At 45.3% G+C, this 25,890-nt stretch overlaps 2 long non-coding RNA genes across 2 annotated transcripts in view; both read right to left on the bottom strand.

Annotated features, from left to right (window-relative positions):
- The window catches only part of LOC141110366 (uncharacterized), a 419,573-nt gene that overhangs the window by 309,239 nt on the left and 84,444 nt on the right, over nt 1-25,890 (bottom strand). The gene's annotated exons all lie outside the window — the stretch shown is intronic.
- LOC141110367 (uncharacterized) lies at nt 1,640-21,962 on the bottom strand. The gene is made up of 2 exons (XR_012236282.1): nt 21,582-21,962; nt 1,640-1,904 (listed from the first exon to the last, which is right to left on the bottom strand). It is a non-coding gene; the product is annotated as an uncharacterized lncRNA (long non-coding RNA).

Genomic DNA, 25,890 nt, shown 5'->3' with positions numbered 1-25,890 from the left:
CAACTAATAACCAGTGGGGGTAAGCCCCAGTGGATTTTGTACCTTATAATATACGCATTAGGGTATACTGTATGTAGGGTAGGGTGGATATAGCATACAAACAGACGGAAATACAAGGTCGGGAAGATATGAATGAGAAACCACCCACTCATGAACATTTTAGTCCAATAGTTAAAAGTAGGTAGGATTATTTAATTCCAGCCATCCATAGTTGTCTCCTGTGGAGATAAAGTGCGAATGTATATTTTTAATATCAATTTAATTGAAATATTGATTGTAATTAATATGTGTAATTTTAAATGAGTGTTTTTATTACTGTGCACGATTATAATGTAATTTTAGGGGTATTGGGAAGAGGAGGTTGCTGTATGATGTTGTGGTTTGTTTGAGCAATATGTACAAAGCAACGGAGGGGTTAACATTTAGGGTCCGGTATCTAAAATTGGGAAGCAGCGAACTAAGTACTTTTTACCATTAAATCATATGTTATTGAAAGATAACTGACATTGGGGAAGTGCATATTTAAAGTTGACTGCTAAATAGTACAATCCGATGCTTCAGGACCCATTGAGCAGCGGTCCCAAGCAATGGGGGTTTGCGCTCACAGGGACATGATCAATGCGCAGGCGCGAGGTACACGTGGGGCGCATGCGCACTGAATTACCTTCTGTCAGTCGCGGACGGGAAGCTATATAAGGATTGACAGACACTTAGGGCGGCCTATCCCATGAATAAGTCACAGCTGTGACGAAACATGTTGGGGCGTGGCCAAGCAATGGTGGACATCGCATACGAGTGACGTGCAGAGGGACGAGCGTTGCAGTGTAACCCACCTGGGAAGAGATCGGGTCTAACAGTTGGGCGAGCGAGGAGTGGGTGAGAGAATCATAACAGACGCCTGCTCATCTCGGGTCCGCCGTGACCGCATACCCTCAGGAGGTTTTACAAGTTGCTGTGTGGTATACTGCTTATACAGTGTGCTGTGGAGGTTGCTGTGCTAGTTTATATTTTTTACAGTGTGAGTTTAACAATTGAAGATTTGTTTGAAGTGTGTGTTAATAAACTGGTTTTACGTTATCACACCATTTGGAGCATTTTTTTCTCACTTCACATATGGAACATGTTCTTGGATGGAGAAATTGTTAGTTGAATCCTGGTGATTTGGAATCATTAAGCTTTAGAGCCTTACACGCAAGTGGGGGCAATTGGAGCTGGTGAGTGAATTTTCATTGGGAGTGGGCTCACCGAACACCCGGGTGTGGTGGAAGTTTTTGAAAGAAGATTTTACACACGGTGTTTTGAGGACTCTTTGGCACGAATTTAAATGAACTTTTGTTTATGTCACTGGATCACATTTCTATATACGCTCAAGGATATATATTAATTTCACATTTTCTATAATAATTTTTCACATAAATTTGTGTAATGACTTTGCCTGTTGCAGTATTGATACTGTGCTATAACTTGTAATTTTGTTCACTTGGTGTTCACCATATATATATATATGTAATTTTTTGTTATGATGTACACTCTAATAGGTGTTCACTAGTAGAGTAATTAGTCACTATAAGGGTGAAATTTAAGAAAATGAGAGAGAACAGGTGCGGGACTTTGAATGAGGCATAAGGAGGCAGAAGTATAAATTGGATAAGAATGTAATTTATTGTTAAAATACAAAATTTCATATATTTACATATTTAGGCACATAGCTCTATAATGATAATTTGTAGTCATCCAGAAAATACATTCTGACAAGGGTTTCTATTACAAACATTAACATACAATGAATTAGGAACGTTCATACGCATATGATGGATCATTGTGTACACATAACGGTAGTTGTAAGCTCTACGTCGTTTCGGGGCCTTATAGCCACTCATCAGGAGCATAACCGTAGTGACCACCTATAAATTGGGGAAATAGCAGTAATGAATGATATTGAAAGACAAATGGGTAGTGATGGAACAGGACTTTGTACTATTTTCTCACCAAAAACATGGACCCGCAGCATGTATGTGCAGAGGTAGCGCGTCCTCACATGTCCAACCAGCCAGTATGCCAGGGTCCGAAGCTGGGGGGGCATGTCCCAAACGCATTTTTTATCCATTTAGATTAGGGGGAAATTTATTTTTCAGGAAGCGCCACTTTTTTATTTCTCACGTGTGACCCATACACATTAGACATGTTATAGATAAAAATCATATGGTGTACTTTAGTTAGTAGTTACAGTATGAGTCATTCACAGCGGTATTTATAGCATTTACTTTATAGCATTGACACTTTGTTTTATGTTTCATTGCTGATGAAGTATCAGTTAACACTAAGCACAGCAATTTTGTAACTAAAAGAAAACGGAAAATTGTATACTCACCTTTCCGTAATTTTCCTTTCCTGTCGCATCTTCATGGCAGCATACACTTTGGGTTGTGACTCCGCCCCCACAACCTGATAGGACCACATAGCTATAAATTGTAGAGAGGGCCCCCGCCCCAGTATTCTCTGTATATATATCACCTCAGAAGGGTGGGAGATTGTATGCTGCCATGAAGATGCGACAGGAAAGGAAAATTACGGAAAGGTGAGTATACAATTTTCCGTTTTCCTGTCGCATCATGGCAGCATACACTTTGGGGAATAACTCGCAAAACTGGGTGGGAATGCAAACTAAGTTTATTAACAAAGAATAGAAGAATTGGCCTGGATAACGGATCTTCTGAAATCCACTGTGGATAAGCGAGCGGAATCCACCTTATAATGAGACATAAAGGTGTTCCTGGAAGACCAGGTAGCCGCTCTGCAAATTGTCTCCGCCGAGACTCTACAATATGCCACCCAGGAGGTTGCCACTGCCCTGGTGGAGTGTGCCCTTAAGCCCTCAGGTATTTGATAGTTACTCAATGAATAGGTCTTCTTGATGGTCTTTACTAGCCATGAAGCAATGGTGCGTGAGGATGCCGCTTGACCTCTCCTGAATCCATGCGGGATGATTAGGAGACTCTCCATCTTTCTGATGGATTTGGTTGCCGAGAGATATTCCAAGACGTTACCTTTGACATCTAATGGGTGAGGATCGCCGTGATCCGTGCTGAGTGCTGGGAGATTTATTTCCTGGTTGAAATGAAAAGATGAGGATACCTTGGGAATGAAACGATCCGAAGGTCTTAGGACTAGTCTGTCTGGAAAAACAACCAGATATGGATCACTAACCATTAGAGCTTGCATCTCTGACACCCTTTTAGCCGATGTTATGGCTATTAAGAATGAAACTTTCAGTGTTAGATCCCAGAGGGATATGCTCTCGATTGGGAAAAAGGGTTCCTTGGATAGTGCTTCCAAAACAACTGAGAGATCCCAGACTGGGAAGGAAGGTTTCCTGGGGGGCCTCAGTTTTAGACAGGCCCTTTGAAACTGAATCACAAGAGGATCTTGTGCCCATTTAACTCCTGTCAAGGTGGACAGGGCCAACACCTGGACCTTCAGGGTGCTTGACCTAGGGCCTTTCTCTAGGCCTAATTGAAGAAATTCCAGGACCTGTGACACCGACGGGGAGGATGAGTCCCAACCTTGCTGTTGAGTGAAAGTGACAAATTTCTCCCAGACCTGTCTGTATGTGTTGTTGGTGGTAGGTCTTCTGGCCTGGAGTAAGGTATCCACCACCTTCTGGGAACAGCCTTGCTCTAGGTACCTAGCCCTTTCAGTCTCCAGGCCATCAAATGCAGCTTCTCCGGGTTCGGGTGAAGAAGATGACCCTGGGAGAGCAGGTCCGTCGACAACGGGAGGAGCAGGGGATCTGCCGTGTTCAGCTGCATGAGGGTAGTAAACCATGGCTTCCTCGGCCAGAAAGGAATTACTGCTACCACCAATGCCTTTGATTTCTCGAGCCTCAGGAGGAATCTCGCTATGAGTGGAGTCGGAGGGAAAATGTTCCCCAGGTGAAAATCCCAGGGGTGTTGGAGGCAATCCGTCCCTTCCGCCGAAGGAAATGGTGTCCTTGATAGGAATCTCTGGCATTTTGCGTTCTACGGAGTTGCAGCTAGGTCTATCTCTGGTAAACCCCAGGTCCGGGATATGAGAGCATAGGCCTGGAGACTCAGAGACTACTCGTTGTTGGAGGTGAAATTCCTGCTCAGCGAGTCGGCCAAGATGTTCTGGACTCCCGGAACATAAACTGCCCTCAAGTCCAACAGGTTCAGCTGTGCCCATTGTAGAACAGGACGGACCTCCTGCATCATGGACCTGATTCTGGTGCCCCCCTGCCTGTTGATATAGGTGACAGCCACCTTGTTGTCCATCCTCAGAAGGACATGCTTCTCCCTCAAGTGAGAACTGAAGGCCAGGAGAGCCTGAAACGCTGCTTTCATCTCCAGAACATTCAACACTGAGTCCTGTGTCCTGAATGGCCAGCGGCCCTGAGCCGCAAAGTCCTGATAGTGAGCCCCCCATCCCTACAGACTGGCATCTGAGGTCACTATCTCTTGATGAGGAGTGATTATATGCTTGCATCTTCTTAAGTTGTGAGGTCGTGTCCACCAATTCAATGATTGCTTTACCTCCTGAGAGATGAAGATTGGCTGGGACATTGACGTAAAATTCCACTGACGCAGGAAGGAGATCTGGAGAGGCCTCGAGTTCCATTGTGCCCATTGGACCATTGGAATGGTGGACGCTAAGGAGTCCAGGATACTGAGACATGCTCTGGCCGGTAGCATTGTAGCCGAGATTGCCCTTTTCACCTTCTGAATTAGGAGAGGAATTTTCTCCCGTGGAAGTTCCACTGTGTTCTCCCTTGTGTCCAGCTTGGCCCCCAGAAAGAGCATTCTCTGAGTGGGATGGATGTTGCTCTTCTTCCAATTTATCAGCCGCCCTAGGGACTGCAACGTGGAGACCGGAATTTTCCGATGTTGGACGAGAGACCCCTGGCTGTCTGAGAGAAGTAGGATGTCGTCCAGGTAATGGTGGACCCTTAATCCCTTTTCTCTCAAGTGGGCTATTACAGGCAATAGGACCTTTGTAAATGTCCTGGGTGCAGTAGAGATCCAGAACGGGAGGCTTTGGAATTGGAAGTGCCGATGGTTTAGGGTAAAACGGAGAAATTTTTGGAATTCGGCATGGATAGGGATATGTAGATATGCGTCCTGGAGGTCGATTGACAGCATCCAATCTCCCAGGTTTATTGCTTGGAGGATTGATTGAAGGCTTTCCATCTTGAACGTTTCTATCTGAATTGACCAATTGAGGTTCTTTAGGTCCAAGACTGGACAAAAGTCCCCTGACTTCTTTTTCACTAAGAAAAGTGGGGAATAGAAACCCTTGCCTCTTTGAGATAGCGGCACCTCCACTATTGCTTGCTTTTGGAGCAGATCTTGAATATACTGGACTAAAGACAGTTTTTTTTCTCGGGAAGGAGGAAGTCTGGTTAAGCAAAATTGATCCCTTGGGGGGCGACCTCTGAATGCCCATCTGTGCCCGAAATGAATGGTGGATACCGTCCATTGGTCTTTTATCATTCCCGCCCAAACCAGTTTGAACTTTGTGAGTCTGGCACCCTCTACTGCTGGTTGGGCGGGCGTACCTTCAAAAGGACTTCTGGTCATTGGAAGCAGGGGTTTTGGGTTTCTGGAATTTGAGGAAGGACGTCTGGGGGTTCTTCCAACTTCTTCTGTATTCTTTCCCGGGTCTATAGGATTTTGCATCCCTGTATCTCTCCGGGAGATTACGCTTAAAGGGAGGCGGCCTCTGTTGTTTCGGCCTTCTGTCTGATGGGATGAGACCTGACTTCCCGCCTGTCATCTTAGAAATTGCAGTATCCAGCTTTGTCCCGAAGAGGTGTACCCCATCGTACGGAATTCGGCACCAATTGGATTTTGAGGCAGGCTCAGCTGACCAGGGTTTAAGCCATAGCGCCCTTCTGGCCATTACAGCGGCTAACATGGACCTTGATGCGGATCTAATAGTAGCCTTGCGGATCTCCCGCAAGGCTAAGCTCTTGTAGGGCCTTAGTGATCTGCTCTTGATCTGCGACCTCAGCGACAAGTTTTGACATAGCCGACAACCAGCTGGTAATAGCTTTTCCGACCGCAGCTAGTGCCACCGCTGGTCTGCAGGCGCCTCCTGCAAATAGGTAAGCCCTCTTAAGGTCTGTATAAACCTTCCTGTCGAGCACGTCTCTGAACGTCACTGCGTCTTCAATGGGGAGCGTCACATGCCTGGTTAGACGCATCAAAGATGCGTTTACTACTGGAGGGGAAACCAAAGGGGATACCTTGGGTTCCTTGAGCGGGTACAATTTGGTAAGTCTGTTGGATAGACTAAACTTCTTTTCCGGATTCTGCCATTCCTCTTTAATCAGCTCATCTAACTCATCGATGAACGGGAAAGCCTCCGGAACTTTCTTGAGGTTTGGGAAATACTTCCTCTGTTTCTGCTGTACCTCCTTAGGCTCCTCCCAGTTTATCGCTTCCTTGACCGATCTAACGAACGGTTCTATAAGCGCAAAATCAAACCCAGCTGATGCTTCCAGCTCTTCATCGTCCGACGGGAATTCTTGATCCCTTGATGTACTGGGATTGGTAGGTGAGGCGCTATGAGCCGTAAACTCCACATCAGGAGTTGAGACTTGGGGAGTAGAGACTCCAGTAGGTTCTATGGAGTCCAGCTCTTTCTCCCTGGTGACTTCATCCATGCACCTGCGACAAGCCAGTTTATCTGGGAGGGCTGTGGCCCCGCATACCCAGCAAGCGTTCCCGGACGGGCGGGAAGGGTGCGCAGAAGGCTGGTGTCTACGTGCAGGGGATCTTCTGTGGTAGGAACGGCTATGCCTTGAGTAGGATCGACTTCTTCTACGGCTTCCCCTGTGGCCTGAGCGACTTCTTCCGCGTGAGCGGCTGCGTCTATGGCCGGAGCGGCTTCTCCCGTGCGAAGACTCTCTTCGCCTTGACTTGGATGATCTTGCGGACCTGACAGAGCTGACCAATTAGGCAACGTTAGTACGATACTGCTCTCTTTTTCAATCTTCTCTACTTACCAACTGGAATCCCCCCCCCTTACCTATTAGGCTGATGGTGATCTGCTGGGGCAGCGGCCTCCATAGGAGGAAGGTGAGCACCTGAGAGAGATACAGGGAGGTAAGAGCATGCAAACAGACCAGAAAAAGACCCGGGGGGGGGGGGGGGTACTTCAAGAGTGCAAACAAGTTGAAACAGCAGCCAGAAATCTTTCAGGAAGCAAGAGGAGCACAGAATGACACGCTGAGCTTTTTTAAATTTGCCGCCATGGCCGCCGAGGTCACGTCCCGCTCGCGCATGCGCAGTAGCGGCGCGAGACGCTCGGCGCCATCTTGGAGACTGGCAAAAATGAAAGGACGCCCTGAGGATGCGTACTGCGCATGCGCAGAAGCGCCGAGACACTCAGCGTGCTGTGGAGGGTCACAGAGGGACTACAATGCCCAGAAGAAGACAAACAGTGATGAAAAAGATTCTGGAGACCGCTGCACAACAACTAAGCCTGTTTAAGGCTTATACTGGAGCCGCAACATACCCCCGAGATCACCAGAGCGGGGTTCCTTCCATCTAGCTCATTTAGAGGCTGTACAGGTAAGGACTTCCACCCAGGAGAGGCTAGATCCTGGCTGGGGCGAAGCGGTAAGGGGGTGCTTCTTAATCCGTTCGGTCCTGACAGGTGAGGAAAAATAAGAGAATACTGGGGCGGGGGCCCTCTCTACAATTTATAGCTATGTGGTCCTATCAGGTTGTGGGGGCGGAGTCACAATCCAAAGTGTATGCTGCCATGATGCAACAGGAAAACCGGATTCATCGGACCAGAACACCTTTTTCTTTAAGCCTCGGGTTATAATCAGAGAAGTTTGTCTCCCACATTTGCAAACACGTGTTGATACCACACTGCCACCTAAAGGCTCCTTTGATAAGTGGGGTCCCCAACTTTACACTAGTATCCTTCAACTTTGGGCCATACTATACATAGCAATGTATAAACTGAAAGTAGGATACTAGAGGCAGCCCTCATCTCCTTAAGGCTGGGTTCACACCTATGCGACTTGGATGTGGGTTTCTCCGCATCCAATTCGCATAGCAGGAGAAAGTGACCGGCTCTCTATGGAGCTGGTTCACATATCTCTGGGGCGGCTTGCACAAACGTTGTGCATCTTTGGTTCCATTTCAGAGCCGAATTCAGGCAAAGATTCGGCCCTGATCCATGGCCGTTACTAGTGTAAACCGAACCTCAAGTTACATTAACACACCAGAAGCACAACATTGCTCAATCATAGTCTTGTAATGGACACGTCTGCCACACTACACAGCCACATTGGTTGCCTATTTCAGCCTTTGCGGTTTCTGGTGTCTTCTGCCTGCATATGCAGTGTGGATACAGACCTGTCATCTGCCCGCTCTGCTCATTATGGCCAACAAGCAGTTATTAAGTCGCTTAAGTTAGTGGTTCTCAACCTCGGTCCTCAAGTACCCCCAACAGGCCATGTTTTGGGAATTTCTCTTAGATAGAATAGCTGTCCAAAATACCAAGCCATTGACCCTGATTTTATACATCGGCACAATGGCACGGCTGCGCAAATGGGCGTACAAGTACGTCCCCTTTAAGATGCAGCATTGTGGGTGCGCCCGTCGCGTGCTCCGTGACCGTGCCCACGGGACCTGTGGACTCGATGTCCGCCGGTGTCCCGCGATCCTGTCACAGAGTGGCAGAACGGGGCAAACAAGGCATTTCCCCGTTCTGCCTAGTGACAAGACAGAGATCTACTGCTTCCTGTCATCGGGAGCGGTGATCGCTGTCATGTCCTAGGTAGCCCATCCCCCCACAGTTAGAATCACTCCCTAGGACACAGTTAACCCCTTGATCGCCCCCTAGTGTTTAACCCCTTCCCTGCCAGAGTCATTTATACAGTAATCAGTGCATTTTTATAGCACTGATCGCTGTATAAATGACAATGGTCCCAAAATAGTGTCAAAAGTGTCCGATGTGTCTGCCATAATCTCGCAGTCAAAATAAAAATCGCAGATCGTCGCCATTACTAATAAAAAAAAATGAATAATAAAAATGCCATAAATCTATCCCCTATTTTGTAGACGCTATAACTTTTGCGCAAACCAATCAATATACGCGTATTGCGATTTTTTTTTTTACCAAAAATATGTAGAAGAATACACATCGGCCTAAACTGAGGAAAAAAATGTTTTTTTATATATTTTTTCGGGATATTTATTATAGCAAAAAGTAAAAAATATTGCTTTTTTTCAAAATTGTCGCTCTTTTTTGTTTATAGCGCAAAAAATAAAAATCGCAGATGTGATCAAATACATAGTTACATAGTAGGTGAGGTTGAAAAAAGACACAAGTCCATCAAGTCCAACCTATGTGTGTGATTATATGTCAGTATTACATTGTATATCCCTGTATGTTGTGGTCGTTCAGGTGCTTTTCTAATAGTTTCTTGAAGCTATCAATGCTCCCCGCTGAGACCACCGCCTGTGGAAGGGAATTCCACATCCTTGCCGCTCTTACAGTAAAGAACCCTCTACATAGTTTAAGGTTAAACCATTTTTCTTCTAATTTTAATGAGTGGCCACGAGTCTTGTTAAACTCCCTTACATTGAAAAGTTTTATCTCTATTGTGGGGTCACCAGTACGGTATTTGTATATTGAAATCATATCCCCTCTCAAGCGTCTCTTCTCCAGAGAGAATAAGTTCAGTGCTCGCAACCTTTCCTTAATAACTAAGATCCTCCAGAACCTTTATTAGCTTTGTTGCCCTTCTTTGTACTCACTCCATTTCCAGTACATCCTTCCTAAGGACTGGTGCCCAGAACTGGACGGCATACTCCAGGTGCGGCCAGACCAGAGTCTTGTAGAGCGGGGGAAATATTGTTTGCCACCAAAAGAAAGATCTATTTGTGGGGAAAAAAAGGACATCAATTTTGTTTGGGTGTAACGTCGCACGGCCGCGCAATTGTCAGTTAAAGAGACGCAGTGCCGTATCGCAAAAAGTGCTCTGGTCAGGAAGGGGGTAAAATCTTCCGGGGCTGAAGTGGTTAAAGCACCCATGCAAGATGAAGGAAAACCTGCAAACATGGCCTGTTGGTGGTACTGGAGGATTGAGGTTGAGAACCAGTGGCTTAAGTGGCCCTTGCTCTTCAAAAGGTTGGGCACCCCTGATGTCTTGGTATTTCTCAATGAATGCAAAGTGTTCTCTGATTTGATAGAGAGGGGGGGGGGGAGCAGGTGACGGTTACTGTACAGAAAGGCAGCGATTGGCACAGGACCCAGAAGATTGCAGCCATCACTGTAGTAGCTCAAGCTCCCACAAAGCATACTTACTGTACATTGTGTCAAGCTGGCCCAATGTAAGCTGAAATGAAAATGTATCATTCCTGGAGTTCAGCTTTAATTCATTTTTCTATCGGTTGAACTCGGTGGACTTGTGTCTTTTTTCAACCTTACTATGTCGCCATGTAACATTTTATTGTAACTGTGTAACTGGCTTCTAAATGAGGAAGCATCACTTGTATCTAAACACAAAAACAAAAATGTAGCATACTGCAGCTCACTGGTTCTTAGGTGTGGTTGCTGCATTCGTCTTCTTTTTTCTAACCACTCGATCTCCAGAAAATTCAACCCCCTTCCTGACCAGGCCATTTTTTACTATACAGCACTGCGTTACTTTAACTGGCGATTGCGCAGTCATGCAACGCTGTACACAAATTAAATTGATATAATTTTTTTCCCCCACAAATAGAGCTTTCTTTGGGTGGTATTTGATCACCTCTAGGTTTATTTATTAATATATATAAACTAAAAAAGACAAAAATTTAAAAACAAAACAAAAAAATAATATTTTTGCTTTCTGCTATTAACATATCCAATGAAAATATAAATAAATAAAATGTCTTCATAAATTTAGGCCAGAATGTATTCTGCTACATATTTTTGGTAAAAACAAAAATACCGATAAGCGAATATTGATTGGATTGTAGGAAATTTATAGCGTCTACAAACTATGGGATACTGGAATTTTTATTTAGTTATTTTTATATACAGTACTAGTAATGGTGGTGATCAGTGACTTATAATGGGACTGTGATAGTGCGGTGAGCAATCTGACACTAACTGAAACTTTGTGGGCACTAACTGACATCACCAGTGACACTATTACAGTGATTGGTGCTAAAAATATACACTGTCACTGTACTAATGACACTGACTGGGAAGGGGTTAAACATCTAAGGCAATCAAAGGGTTAACTGTGTGTGTAGCAAGTGTTAATGTGTTTACTATGTGCTGCTTTCTACTACAGATTGATTTATTTCTTTTCCCTGCATAGCAAAGCGATCTCTCTCTCTCCCTGTATAGAGATCCGTGTTGTTTACCAACACAGAGCTCTAGGCATAGGTGTGCACAGCCTATTACATTAGGGTGTGCACCCCAAAGCTCAAATACATATGCGTGTGAGTGCTCATGTGTATATATACTGAGGGTGTCAGTAGGGCAGAGGACAGTGGGGGTTATTTACTAAAGGCAAATCCACTTTGCACTACAAGTGCAAACTACAAGTACAAAGTGCACTTGAAATTGCACTGAAAGTGCACTTGGGAGTGCAGTCGCTGTAGATCCGAGGGGGACATGCAAGGAAAATAAGAAACAGCAATTTTGCTTGCACATGATTGGATGATAAAATCAGCACAGCTTCCCCTCATTTCAGATCTACCCCTCAGATTTACAGAAAATGCACTTCCAAGTGCACTTTCAGTGCAATTTCAAGTGCATTTTGCACTTGTAGTTTGCACTTGCAGTGCAAAGTGGATGTGCCTTTTGTAAATAACCCCCAGTGTCAGTATTTTTTCATTTTTATTATTTTATTTTTTATTATTTTTTACAATTTAATTTTTTTTTTGATAATATTTTTTACAATTTTTTTTTAGGAGCCCCATTAGGGGGGCTTTGGTGAAATATGAGGGGTCTAAACAGGGGGAAAATATGGCACACAGGGTGATTAGAGTATGCCCAGGTATGGGATCTGTTGATGAACTCCCGCTGTGTCAAATCACAGGGGAGTAGGTGGGCAGGGACGCGCGTGCCCCACACTCGAACAGCGATGTACAAGTGCGTCGCTATGCCTGTAGCTGCCGCCCCATGGCAGTAGAAGTACTGGGGCGGGTCGGCAAGTGGTTAAAGGGTAAGTTCACCTTTTCACAAAAAAAATGAAAAGGTAAACTAATTCCAAATATTAAAGCCACCCCTCATGGGGTGCATGATTCCCCGTGATACTGGTGTAGCTGTCTGTACACCGTACACTGCAATACGCAGCCCTGGAGTGAGTATCCATCATAATGCTTGCAATGGCAAGTTCTCATTGGTCAATGCAATCACATGACCATGCTGCTCAATGAGAAGTGCTTCTGGAATCTCAGGTGTACTTCTCAGTTAAACAGTAAACATGTGCGGTTCGTTTCGAACGAATCCAAAATTCGTACGAATTTCTGAAAATTCGTACATTCGGAAGCATCCGAAATATGAACTTCTATGCTTCCGAATTGTATATGAAATACGAAATTTCGTTGACAAATTTCGGATCCAAATTCCATTACAACGGAAACATGACTGGTGTTTTGTTGACCAATCAGAGGTTTTCTTCTGCTGCTGAGTGAGGGTTGGGAAAACGACCTTTTTTAATATGTGAGTGGGAGACTGGTACTGGTAGTCGATGGGAGATTTAGAATTGGACAAAATAGAAATGTTTGTTAATATCGTTTTATGATTGTCATAATAATTACGATTATTCGTTATGATGAAGTTAAAAACCCAGGAAGCCAGCACAGCACAGGGATGGTGGGAGACCCTCATAATGAGTACAGCACAGGGATGGGGGGAGCCCCTCATAATGAGTACAGCACAGGGATGGGGGGGAGCCCCTCATAATGAGTACAGCACAGGGATGGTGGGAGCCCCTCATAATGAGCACAGCACAGGGATGGTGGGAGACCCTCATAATGAGCACAGCACAGGGATGGTGGGAGCCCCTCATAATGAGCACAGCACAGGGATGGTGGGAGACCCTCATAATGAGTACAGCACAGGGATGGGGGGGAGCCCCTCATAATGAGTACAGCACAGGGATGGTGGGAGCCCCTCATAATGAGCACAGCACAGGGATGGTGGGAGACCCTCATAATGAGTACAGCACAGGGATGGGGGGGAGCCCCTCATAATGAGTACAGCACAGGGATGGTGGGAGCCCCTCATAATGAGTACAGCACAGGGATGGTGGGAGCCCCTCATAATGAGCACAGCACAGGGATGGGGGGAGCCCCTCATAATGAGCACAGCACAGGGATGGGGGGAGCCCCTCATAATGAGCACAGCACAGGGATGGTGGGAGCCCCTCATAATGAGTACAGCACAGGGATGGGGGGGAGCCCCTCATAATGAGCACAGCACAGGGATGGGGGGGAGCCCCTCATAATGAGTACAGCACAGGGATGGGGGGGAGCCCCTCATAATGAGCACAGCACAGGGATGGTGGGAGCCACTCATAATGAGCACAGCACAGGGATGGTGGGAGCCCCTCATAATGAGCACAGCACAGGGATGGTGGGAGCCCCTCATAATGAGCACAGCACAGGGATGGCGGGAGCCCCTCATAATGAGCACAGCACAGCGATGGTGGGAGACCCTCATAATGAGCACAGCACAGGGATGGCGGGAGCCCCTCATAATGAGCACAGCACAGGGATGGAGGGAGCCCCTCATAATGAGCACAGCACAGGGATGGTGGGAGCCCCTCATAATGAGCACAGCACAGGGATGGTGGGAGCCCCTCATAATGAGCACAGCACAGGGATGGTGGGAGACCCTCATAATGAGCACAGCACAGGGATGGTGGGAGCCCCTCATAATGAGAACAGCACAGGGATGGTGGGAGCCCCTCATAATGAGCACAGCACAGGGATGGTGGGAGCCCCTCATAATGAGCACAGCACAGGGATGGTGGGAGCCCCTCATAATGAGCACAGCACAGGGATGGTGGGAGCCCCTCATAATGAGCACAGCACAGGGATGGTGGGAGACCCTCATAATGAGCACAGCACAGGGATGGTGGGAGACCCTCATAATGAGCACAGCACAGGGATGGTGGGAGCCCCTCATAATGAGCACAGCACAGGGATGGTGGGAGACCCTCATAATGAGCACAGCACAGGGATGGTGGGAGCCCCTCATAATGAGCACAGCACAGGGATGGTGGGAGACCCTCATAATGAGCACAGCACAGGGATGGGGGGAGCCCCTCATAATGAGTACAGCACAGGGATGGGGGGGAGCCCCTCATAATGAGCACAGCACAGGGATGGGGGGAGCCCCTCATAATGAGCACAGCACAGGGATGGGGGGAGCCCCTCATAATGAGCACAGCACAGGGATGGGGGGAGCCCCTCATAATGAGCACAGCACAGGGATGGGGGGAGCCCCTCATAATGAGCACAGCACAGGGATGGGGGGAGCCCCTCATAATGAGCACAGCACAGGGATGGGGGGAGCCCCTCATAATGAGCACAGCACAGGGATGGGGGGAGACCCTCATAATGAGTACAGCACAGGGATGGTGGGAGACCCTCATAATTAGCAGAGCACAGGGATGGTGGGAGACCCTCATAATGAGCACAGCACAGGGATGGTGGGAGCCCCTCATAATGAGCACAGCACAGGGATGGGGGGAGCCCCTCATAATGAGCACAGCACAGGGATGGTGGGAGACCCTCATAATTAGCAGAGCACAGGGATGGTGGGAGACCCTCATAATGAGCACAGCACAGGGATGGGGGGAGCCCCTCATAATGAGCACAGCACAGGGATGGTGGGAGCCCCTCATAATTAGCACAGCACAGGGATGGTGGGAGCCCCTCATAATGAGTACAGCACAGGGATGGGGGGGAGCCCCTCATAATGAGCACAGCACAAGGATGGAGGGAGACCCTCATAATTAGCAGAGCACAGGGATGGTGGGAGACCCTCATAATGAGCACAGCACAGGGATGGTGGGAGCCCCTCATAATGAGTACAGCACAGGGATGGGGGGGAGCCCCTCATAATGAGCACAGCACAGGGATGGGGGGAGCCCCTCATAATGAGCACAGCACAGGGATGGGGGGAGCCCCTCATAATGAGCACAGCACAGGGATGGGGGGAGCCCCTCATAATGAGCACAGCACAGGGATGGGGGGAGCCCCTCATAATGAGCACAGCACAGGGATGGGGGGAGCCCCTCATAATGAGCACAGCACAGGGATGGGGGGAGCCCCTCATAATGAGCACAGCACAGGGATGGTGGGAGACCCTCATAATTAGCAGAGCACAGGGATGGTGGGAGACCCTCATAATGAGCATAATGAGTCGACGACTACCATATTGAGAAAGGTATTTTTTGCTTTTTAAATTCATCATAACGAACGTTCGTCATTGTTATGAAAAGTTAACGAACCTAAAGAAAATTCGTATTTCGTACGAATTCAAATTGAATTTAGGACACGAATTACCAAATACAAATAACGGCTAATATGAAATGGAACGGAACGAAACGAAACAAATTTATTGACGGCGCACATGTCAATTAAACAGGGGGGCCGTGGGCAGCTTTATTGTTTATTTTTGCCTAAATTAATACATTTGTTTTACTATAGTGCACCCCCGCTCCTACTCCCTTACACTGGCCCCCAAAAAGTGTCACTTAGTGTCAGATTTGTCCGCCACAATGTCACAATCCTGCTAAAAATCGCTGATCGCCGCCATTACTAGTAAAAATAATTTTTAAAAGTAAAGTCCATAAATCTATCTCTAATGCCCCGTACACACGGTCGGACTTTGTTCGGACATTCCAACAACAAAATCCTAGGATTTTTTCCGACGGATGTTGGCTCAAACTTTAAACGGGGCAGTGGCCAATAGCTTTCATCTCTTTATTTATTCTGAGCATGCGTGGCACTTTGTCCGTCAGATTTGTGTACACACGATCGGAATTTCCGACAACGGATTTTGTTGTCAGAAAATTTTATATCCTGCTCTCAAACTTTGTGTGTCGGAAAATCCGATGGAAAATGTGTGATGGAGCCCACACACAGTCGGAATTTCCGACAACAAGGTCCTATCACACATTTTCCATCGGAAAATCCGACCGTGTGTACGGGGCATTAGTTTGTAGACGCTCTAACTTTTGCACAAACCAATAAATATACGTTATTGGGATTTTTTTTACCAAAAACATGTAGCAGAAGACATATTGGCCTAAATTGATGAAGAAATTCGATTTTTTACTTCTTTTTTTTGTATATGTTTTATAGCAGAAAGTAAAAAATATTGATTTTTTTTTTTCCAAAATTGCCGGCCTTTTCTTTGGTTTGTAGCGCAAAAAATGGTGATCAAATACCACCAAAAAGAAAGCGCTATTTGTGGGATAAAAGGACATCAATTGTATATGAGTACAGCGTTGCATAACCACGCAATTGTCAGCTAAAGCAAAGCAGTGCAGTATCGCAAAAAAGGTCAGGAAGGGGGTAAAACCTTCCGGAGCTGAAGTGGTTAAAGAGTTACATGTTTGGTATATATTTACCCAGTGTAACTTCATCTTTTATATTTTACAAAAAAATAGGTTATCTTTGTGTATTTTTTCCCAAAAAATTGCATTAGAAAAACTGCTGCGCAAATACTGTGTGACATAAAAAAATTGAAAAACCCACCATTTATTCTCTGCTAAAAAAAAAAAAAAAATGTATATACTGTCCCACTGTATATATATATATATATATATATATATATATATATATATATATATATATATATATATATATTATTTTTTTTTTTTTTTTTTTTTTTTTAATTATTTTTTTTTTTTTTTGGGGGGGGGGGGGTTTAATTGTTTAGCAAAAAATACTGGATTGAACAAAAAGTGCCAGAAAAGGCCCTACTGGAAGTAGTTAAAAAAAATCCTTTCTTCCAATTATTCAAGAGACAGGAGGAGGATTCATCGCAGATAAAGTTATATTTATGGGTGATGTTCCGCTTTAATAATTCAATGGATTGTAAGGTTTCTTTTTTTATTCTCCTTGCACAAGTATCAGTATTCCTTGCAAAGTGAATTTTCACTTTGCTTCACCTCACCCATTAAGATCAATGGGCATTCACATTGTCATTACTAAGTTATCATCACTGAGTCAATAGACCAATAGCTGAAATTAAAATTTGGGAGGGGAAACTGGCCAGAGGGAGGACTGGGGACAAGACTTGAAATCAGCTATAATTCGAATGTATTACAGGCAAAAAGAGAAGCATCACTAGAGACTTTCCAATCGCCAGTTGTTACAGAAGATGTGCTAGGTTGGGTTTTTCCCAAGGGCAACAGTTCCTAAGGATACTGTGTATTGTTGTAGATGTATTTTCCCCTTAACCATTTATGTATTAGAGAAAAGTGGACCTGAACTCAAAATTAAAGATTTGTTATGAGGAACATCTAGAAATATTAATTGTGTCTGAGCTTAAAAATCTATCTTTCGTCTCAAATTTCTCTTAAAAAAATGCATTGCATTTCCTGTGCCTTAAGCCAGGTACACACGATCAGATCTTTTGTGATCTATTCATTCTTTGTTCATTTTATTATAGAAGTAACATGCTTTATCAGTATATACACCCCTGAAGAAAGAAGGTATTCTGAAACGCGTCGGGTGTGGTCCATGGGCATCCGCCTTGGTGTTCTCATCATGGCAGTCCTGGGACATATCAGTAGTATACCTCCTAAGTTATGTATTATGTTGACTTACATGTTCACCAGCCACTACTATTGCTCTCTTTTAACTTTGTGTTAAATAAAATTTGTATCCATTTTATAAATGTTTCTCTTTTGTTCTTCTATGCTGTTATTATACTATTCATTGGTTGTGCCATTAACCCTTTCATGCCTAAGCCTATTTCTGACATTTGTTGCTTGCAAGTTAAAATCCAGATTTTTTGCTAGAAAATTACTTAAAACAACCAAACATTATAGAGATTTATTTAGCAGAGACCCTACAGAATAAAATGGAGATTGTTGCAATATTTTATGTCACACGGTATTTGCACAGCTGTCTTTCAAACGCAATTTTTTTGGGGAAAAAAAGACACTTTCATGAATTAAAAAAAAAAACTAAACAGTAAAGTTAGCCCAATTTTTTGTAATGTGAAAGATGACGTTACACCGAGTAAATAGATACCCAACATGTCATGCTTTGAAATTGCGCGCACTCGTGGAATGGCGACAAACTACGGTAACTAAAAATCTCCATAGGAGATGCTTTAAAATTTTATTTTGGTTCCCAGGTTACAGAGTTACAGAGGAGGTCTGGTGCTAGAATTATTGCTCTTGCTCTGACGATTGCGGCGATACCTCACATGTGTGATTTGAACACTGTTTACATATGCAGGTGCGACTTACACATGTGTTTTCTTTGCTGCGCGACTACTACGGGACGGGGGCACTTTAAAAAAAAAAATTATTTATTTTTATTTTTTTAAATTTTTTCTTAATTATTTTATTTTTTTTTATTTTTTTACATTGTCTCTTTCAAAAATCTTTGAATCTTTCTTTCAAGAATCTCTCAAAAATGTGATCACTTTTATAGCTGTCACAAGGAATGTAAACATCCCTTGTGACAGTAATAGGCAGTGACAGGTACTCTTTATGGAGAGATCGGGGGTCTAATAGACCCCAAATCCCTCCTTTGCACTTCAAAGAATTCAGCTCGCCAAAAAACGGCGATTCTGAATACTGTCTTTTTTTTTTTTAAACGGCGCCATTGGCAGCCGAGTAAACCGGAAGTGAGGTTGTGACGTCACTTCCGTGTTTACACATAGGAGACTCAATCGAAGCCGTTTCCGGCTTCCTTCCAGTTTCACTCTAGCCGGCGGAAGTGCCGGATGGTTGCTCGGGTCTCCCGGTGGGATGGGAGGCCTGGAGCGGCGGAAGGTGGCGGGGGAGTTCCCTCTCGCTTCTTTGGGATAACAGCCGAGCGGCTTTTAGCTGCATCATTTGTTATCCCTAAAGAGCCAACCGCCCGCTTTAAGAAACAGTACTGGGGTGATCACCCCGGTATCACATGTGATGTCTGGCATCGCACTGATGTGAACTGGCACTCAAAGCTCACATTTGTAAATCTGTAGAGTCAGATCATCATTTTTACAGCTGTGTACTAAGACCCTACAAAGTTTTTACAGACAATAAACTATGATATCATAAACACCATGTTACCATAAAACAAAAACAAAACAATAATTTTTTTTACGATTATACATAAGCCGAGAAATAGACCTGAGCAAAGCATTTTACAGGTGGTTTATAGGCTTTGTGCAAGCAGTTTTCTATATGTGTAAAAAGGGGCCATTATTAGAAATCATGGGGCCCCGTACAGCCTACCTGAAGGAGCTCCCAATCCCACCCCCTAAGGGGGGAAAAAGGTGGGGAGAGGGAGGTGAAAAGGGGGGAGATGAGAGAATGGGTGAGAGAGAGAAGGGGTGAGAGGAGGAGGTGGGGGTGAGAGAGGGGGGTGAGAGGAGGAGGTGGGGAGTGAGAGAGGAAGGGGTGAGAGAGGGAGAGAGAGAGAGAGAGCGCGAGAGAGAGAGCGAGAGAGGGTGAGAGAAGGAGGTGGGGGGTTAGAGAGAAGGGGGTTAGAGAGAGAGGGAGAGAGAGGGGGTGAGAGGAGGAGGTGGGGGTGAGAGAGAGAGAGAGAGAGAGAGAGAGAGAGAGGGAGAGGGTGAGAGGGTGAGAGGAGGAGGTGGGGGTGAGAGAGAGAGAGAGAGGGGGAGAGAGAGAGGGGGAGAGAGAGAGAGAGAGAGAGAGAGAGAGGGGGGGGGTGAGAGGAGGAGTTGGGGAGTGAGAGAGGAAGAGGTGAGAGGGAGAGAGAGAGAGAGAGGGTGAGAGAAGGAGGTGGGGGGTGAGAGAGAAGGGGGGTGAGAGAGAAAGGGGGTTGAGAGGGGGAGGTGAGGGTGAGAGACAAAGGGGGTGAGAGAGGGAGAGAGAGGGGGTGAGAGGAGGAGGAGGTGGGGGTGAGAGAGAGAGGGGGGTGAGATGAGGAGGTAGGGAGTGAGAGAGGAAGGGGAGAGAGGGGTGAGAGAGAGAGAGGGGTGAGAGGAGGAGGTGGGGGGGTGAGAGAGGAAGGGGTGAGAGGGAGAGAGAGAGAGAGAGAGAGAGAGAGAGAGAGAGAGAGAGGGTGAGAGAAGGAGGTGGGGGTGAGAGAGAAGGGGGTGAGAGAGAGAGAGAGAGAGAGAGAGGGTGAGAGAAGGAGGTGGGGGGTTAGAGAGAAGGGGGTTAGAGAGAGAGGGAGAGAGAGAGGTGAGAGGAGGAGGTGGGGGTGAGAGAGAGAGGTGAGAGGAGGAGGTGGGGGTGAGAGAGAGATGGGGTGAGAGGGATAGAGAGGGGGTTAGAGAGAGGGGTCGGAGACAGAGGGAGGGTGGTAGATAGAGGGGGTGAGGAGAGGGGGGTCAGTATATCTGTTATTCACAATTATGGCCCCAGACTACTATCTTGTAGGCTCAAGCAGACAGGATCTAGAGCTGCTGCTGTGTACGGTATATTTAATTACATCTGCTGCCCCCATAGCCCCTTTAACAGGATTGTCACACACAGGGTCATCTCCTAGGGTTGCCACCTCATCCCTTTAAAATGTAATACATATTAATTACACAGGTTCTGTAACTGATTAAGGTGGTAATTGCTTGGTGCCCTATTTGCAACCCTATCATCTCTAGACCTTCCCAGCCGGGAACACAGCAGAATGAAAAGGAGACCAGAGCTGCAGAGTTGGGCAGTAAGGCTGGGTTCACACTGATACGACACGACTGTTGTACAACCATCATCCTAATTTGCCCTGCTACATCTGTCCTACATCAGTCCTACTAACCATCTGACTTGAATGTACCAAGATAAGATTTTGCTCCGACTTTGAGATAGGATGACTTGTCCTTTGACCAATCAAAACAATCCCAGAGTAACATGATCGAAACCTTTCACTCAAAGGTTTAAATGAGGTTCAGGAGGACAGTATTTTCAATATGAAGTCAAGATCAAGAACAGGGGGACGTGACCTCAAACTAGCAGAAGGAAAGTTCAACACTTATCTTAGATAATATTATATTACCCAAAGAGTAGTTGATGCTTCGAACAGACTTCCAGCAGATGTAGTAAGTGAGTCAAACAACAGCAAGTGGATTCAAACATGCTTGGGACAAACATAGATTCATACTAAGAAAAAAAATGGGACAGACTGGATGGACCACCTGGTCTTTTCTCTGCTGTCACCCTTCTACGTTACTAAATGATTCGTAGTTACCCCTGGTCAGCAAAACAAAATGTGAATGGATTCGTATGACCGTGCATTAAATAAATATCTAAAAATGTGAATGCATAGATAAGTGCTGGAACACTGTACGATTTCTGTGAAGACAGACGTAAGAAATAGACGTAGGAATTGTGAACCTGAGAGAAGTAAAATCGTGCCCGTGGTCAAGTATAAAATACAGAGCGTATATATAATAATTACCTGGCAGGATGGACATCAGTGACTATTACTTGGAGGGGGTTTGGGTGGCTCGTGTAGCTCCAGCATTCTCCGGAGTGAAGAAAATGTTCTGCTTGGGGATGAGGCCATATATGGGGTTTATTTACCTGAATCCCAAGCAGTGATCACTGCACAGGAAACAGAAGGATATACACACAAGAGAATGTAAACTATGCTGGGAGCAGTGTGAGTATTTTGGATTAACCTCTTAAAGGAGACCTTTACTTTAAAGTGGTGGCAAAACCTTCCATATACCCAGTAAAGTTACTGGCCTCTGGTGATACACAAAGACCTGTTTATCTGCAGAGGAAGTTTGGCCCCCTCTCCTTGGCCTTCTAGGACCTGTCACAGGACCCGGAAAGCCGCAGGACCAATCAAATCGCATGCGCAATGAGCAGCCGCCTGTGAAGTCACGAGCCGTCACAGCTGGCTGCCCACAGTAAGTATGCCGGGCGACAGGGACCGAAGCCCAATGAAGAAACCGGCCGGCTGATGACATCACTGGATCCTGGGCTGGGCAGATGACTGTTCTTTTGTTAAAAGTCAACAGCTACAGTTTTTGCAGCTGCTGACTCTTAATGTTTAAACAGATGACTGGACAACCACTTTAAGACCGGAAGGATTTGCCCCTTTAATGACCAGGCCATTTTTTGCGATACGGCACTGCGTCGCTTTAACTGACAATTGAGCGGTCGTGCGACGTTGTACCCAAACAAAATTGACGTCCTTCTTTTCCCACAAATAGAGCTTTCTTTTTGGTTGGTATTTGATCACCTCTGCGGTTTTTATTTTTTTGTGCTATCAACAAAGAGTGACAATTTTGAAAAATAAAAAAACAATTTTTTTTAACTTTTTGCTATAATACATACCCCAAAAAAATATTTAAAAAAAATAATTTATTCAACAGTTTAGGAGGATATATATTCTTCGACATATTTAAAAAAAAAAAAAAACACAAAAAGGCGTATATTGATTGGTTTGTGCAAAAGTTATAGCGACTACAAACTATGGGATAGATTTAGGGACTTTTTTTTTTCCGTTTCTACTGGTTATGGCAGCAACCTGTGATTTTTAGCGACACTGCGACATTGCGGCGGACAAATATGACCCCAAATTACACTTTTTTGGGGACCAGTGACATTACTACATTGATCAGTGCTATAAAAATGCACCGATCAATGTAAAAATGACACTGGCGGGGAAGGGGTTAACACTAGGGGGCGGTCAAGGGGTTAAGTGTGTTCCCTCAGCGTGTTCTAATTGTAGGGGGGGATGGGCTGCCCAGGACATGACAGAGATCACTGGGAACAGTAGATCTCTGTCATGTCATCTGTCAGAATGGGGATCCGCCTTGTTTACAAAGGCAGATCCCCATTCTGCCTTTGTACTAGGCGATCGCAGGTCGCCGGCGGACATCGAGCCTGTGCGAGCTGGCGTACAATGAAGGCGATTCACGCAGGCGGGCGGTCGTTAAGCGGTTAAAGTGTATGTGAACCCTAACAATGAAAGTCAATATTGTTAAACAAACCCAAACATCATTATCGCTATTTTAAATGGGTGTGTGGACAAGGGATTATAGCGGTGCTAGGGTCAGGAAGATTAGAGAAGAAAAGATAAAACAAAAAATACTAAAATTACAAATTTTATTAATAGTCTATCATAAATACAATGTACATTATAAACAATTCATACAATAATTATACAAATTTTGTGGATACATGTACTGTAAGTGACCCTAAGAATGGTCAAGTGGGCCAGATGGCAAGTGGCCGTTGAAGGAGGGGGGGCTCATTTTCCTACATGTTTCGCCAAAACATTGGCTTCTTCAGGGAACAGGAGCTCATAGGGTGGATATATATAAAAAATTCTGTGTGGTGGACATAAAAACACATGTTAGAAATATTAATTTGACCAAACACTGCATAGTAAAAACAATAACACATTGTAACTGTGGCTGGACATTCATGCAACCCTAAGCTCCACACCACTAAACGGAACTGCGGACATACCTGGGGCGTCAGTGCCCAAGACGGGAGGGAAGAGAGGGAGAGGGGGAACACAGCCACCCAAGGGGATCCCCACAGGGGAGCAGGCAGACCGCGCCGTAAATTATGCCTGCAGGGGGCATACAGTAGACCTGGCAAAGGAATGTAAAGATAGTCATGTGTCATAATGCACTGTGGTAGTTATTCCAGGAATAGAGGGTTGCGCATATGTGCATTGTATTAAAAAGAGAACAAAAAATATATGTATATAAATAGGTATAAATGTATCTATATCTCTGGAAAAGGTGCGGACTTACATGTATATCTAAAAGCTGTAGAGAGGCAAGGTCAGGAAGTGCCTGTGATATATGTATGCACACAGCAAGGAAAGGACATCAAGGTTGAACCATATCTGCAGACCACTTAAAGCAGGCCTAGTTGGAAAAATGGATAGTGTTAGGGGTCTTGCTGTTGTTAACTGGGGCCAGATATGGTAGTTTATGCCTATACTTACTTGATGGTATCTGCTGTAAGAAAAGATTCTCATAGCGGTACATTCACAGGTATATAGTACCGGTGCTGAGATGAAAAAGGGATAAAAATAACAGTGGATCCTATATGAAATATAAAGGAAAAAAGGAGGATCAGAAAGGTAGGGAAATGGAAGCTTTAAAATGTACTTAGGCACAGGTGAGGCTAGTGAAAAGGAATCTATTACCTAATTCATCATGAAGCACACCGTGTTGCTTGAGAAAATCAGTGTTAACCACCAGAGTAAGAGGCCGGTCCAAAGTAAGTTCTAAAAAGTATGTAAAGGAATAATAAATAATTCATGTAAACAACATGAAGTCAGGGTGTTTTGAAAGACAGAAGTTTACCTTGTAGCTGTGTGCAGAGAGAATGCAGGCACGTCCCTCGTCCATGGGAACTGAGGGACTGGCCGGTTACTCATATACCCCCCACACCTGATCAGATGATGATCAGGTGTGCGGACGCTAAACGAGGGGTAGCCACGGCTGTGCACTGCACGGTGCCTAGGAACTACGAGTTCCATCATGCAACGCGCGCACATGCTCAGATCTCACGGACCGTGTGGCGATTGGAGAGGCGAACACCCCTGGAATGGGAAGTACCAAGGTGTCATCTCACCCAATCTGCCGATGGAATAAAGGACCAGAGGGTCTGAGAACAGACGTGGGCACCCAGGGGCAGACAGTTGTCTGCGCCTTGGCGTCCGTACAGGCAAAGACAGCGCTAGCCATGTCACCCCCAAACCGGGAGAGCCCGCGGAGCCGCCGCCCACCACCCACGCCACAGATAATCCCCCCAGTCGTGGGGCTAGCCAAGGCACCAGGGACAACCGCAGTCCAGTGGCGGGGAACAAAGGGGCACGAAGTGTAGTGCGCCGAGACACAGGATGGGAGGATATCCCAAAGGTTGCCCAACGATCCACAGGGGCCACTGGGGAAGGTGGGAATTACTGTGTGTCAGCACACGACATCCAGCCACAATGTGTGCAGTGTGCATAGAGAACCACTGGGTCCCAGTACGACAGTAAGACCTGCAACCAAAAATTGAAAATACAATGCAAAAACAATATATAGAAAAGAATATATAAAAAAGGAAAAACACAGTATATGTATTGCAACAGTTGTGTCGAAAAATATTGTTCAATAATGACAAAAAAAAGTTTTAAGTCGCAAATAAATACAGGCAATATACACTTATAGAATATACAGGGATATAAAATATATTGAGTCAATTTGCCAGCTTGTCTCAGAAAAGGAAAAAGGCATTTGTAATAAATGTAGAAGGCAAGGTATTAGTCCATGTCAGAAAAAACATTATATGGATGAAATACCGGGTGGAGCCATGGCAGCAAAGGGAAAGAAAGACAGGGAATACAGGAGAATGAGAAACTAAGAAGGGAATAGAAGGGGGGGGGGGGGGGGGGAAGGGATGGAAGAGGATAGGGTAGAGAAGAAAAACCACAAACGACGTTGTCTGGGGAAGGGGCATGGAAAAGAAAAACTTAAAGGAAGGGCTTAAAACTAATATATTCATTGAGTCCTGGGAAGATGGTAGCATTTAATATATGAATCCATTTGGTTTCGAGTCGTAATAGTGAATTATCAGTACTACCGCCTCTTACATGTGAGGGGATATGTTCAAGTGCGGAAAATAAAATAACATGGGGATCGGAGTTATGTTGGGCAGCGATATGCCTATTAATGGCCGTAGTGGTGGTGTTCTTGTATAGTGGTTTGATATGGTCCCGGATACGGGTCTGAAAGGGGCGCTTGGTT

Source organism: Aquarana catesbeiana, linkage group LG10 (assembly GCF_042186555.1).
Source record: "Aquarana catesbeiana isolate 2022-GZ linkage group LG10, ASM4218655v1, whole genome shotgun sequence".
NCBI classification, from domain to species: Eukaryota; Metazoa; Chordata; class Amphibia; order Anura; family Ranidae; genus Aquarana; species Aquarana catesbeiana.
The sequence above is the reverse complement of the archived record's forward strand: the minus strand, read 5'-3'. Positions and strand labels throughout refer to the sequence as shown.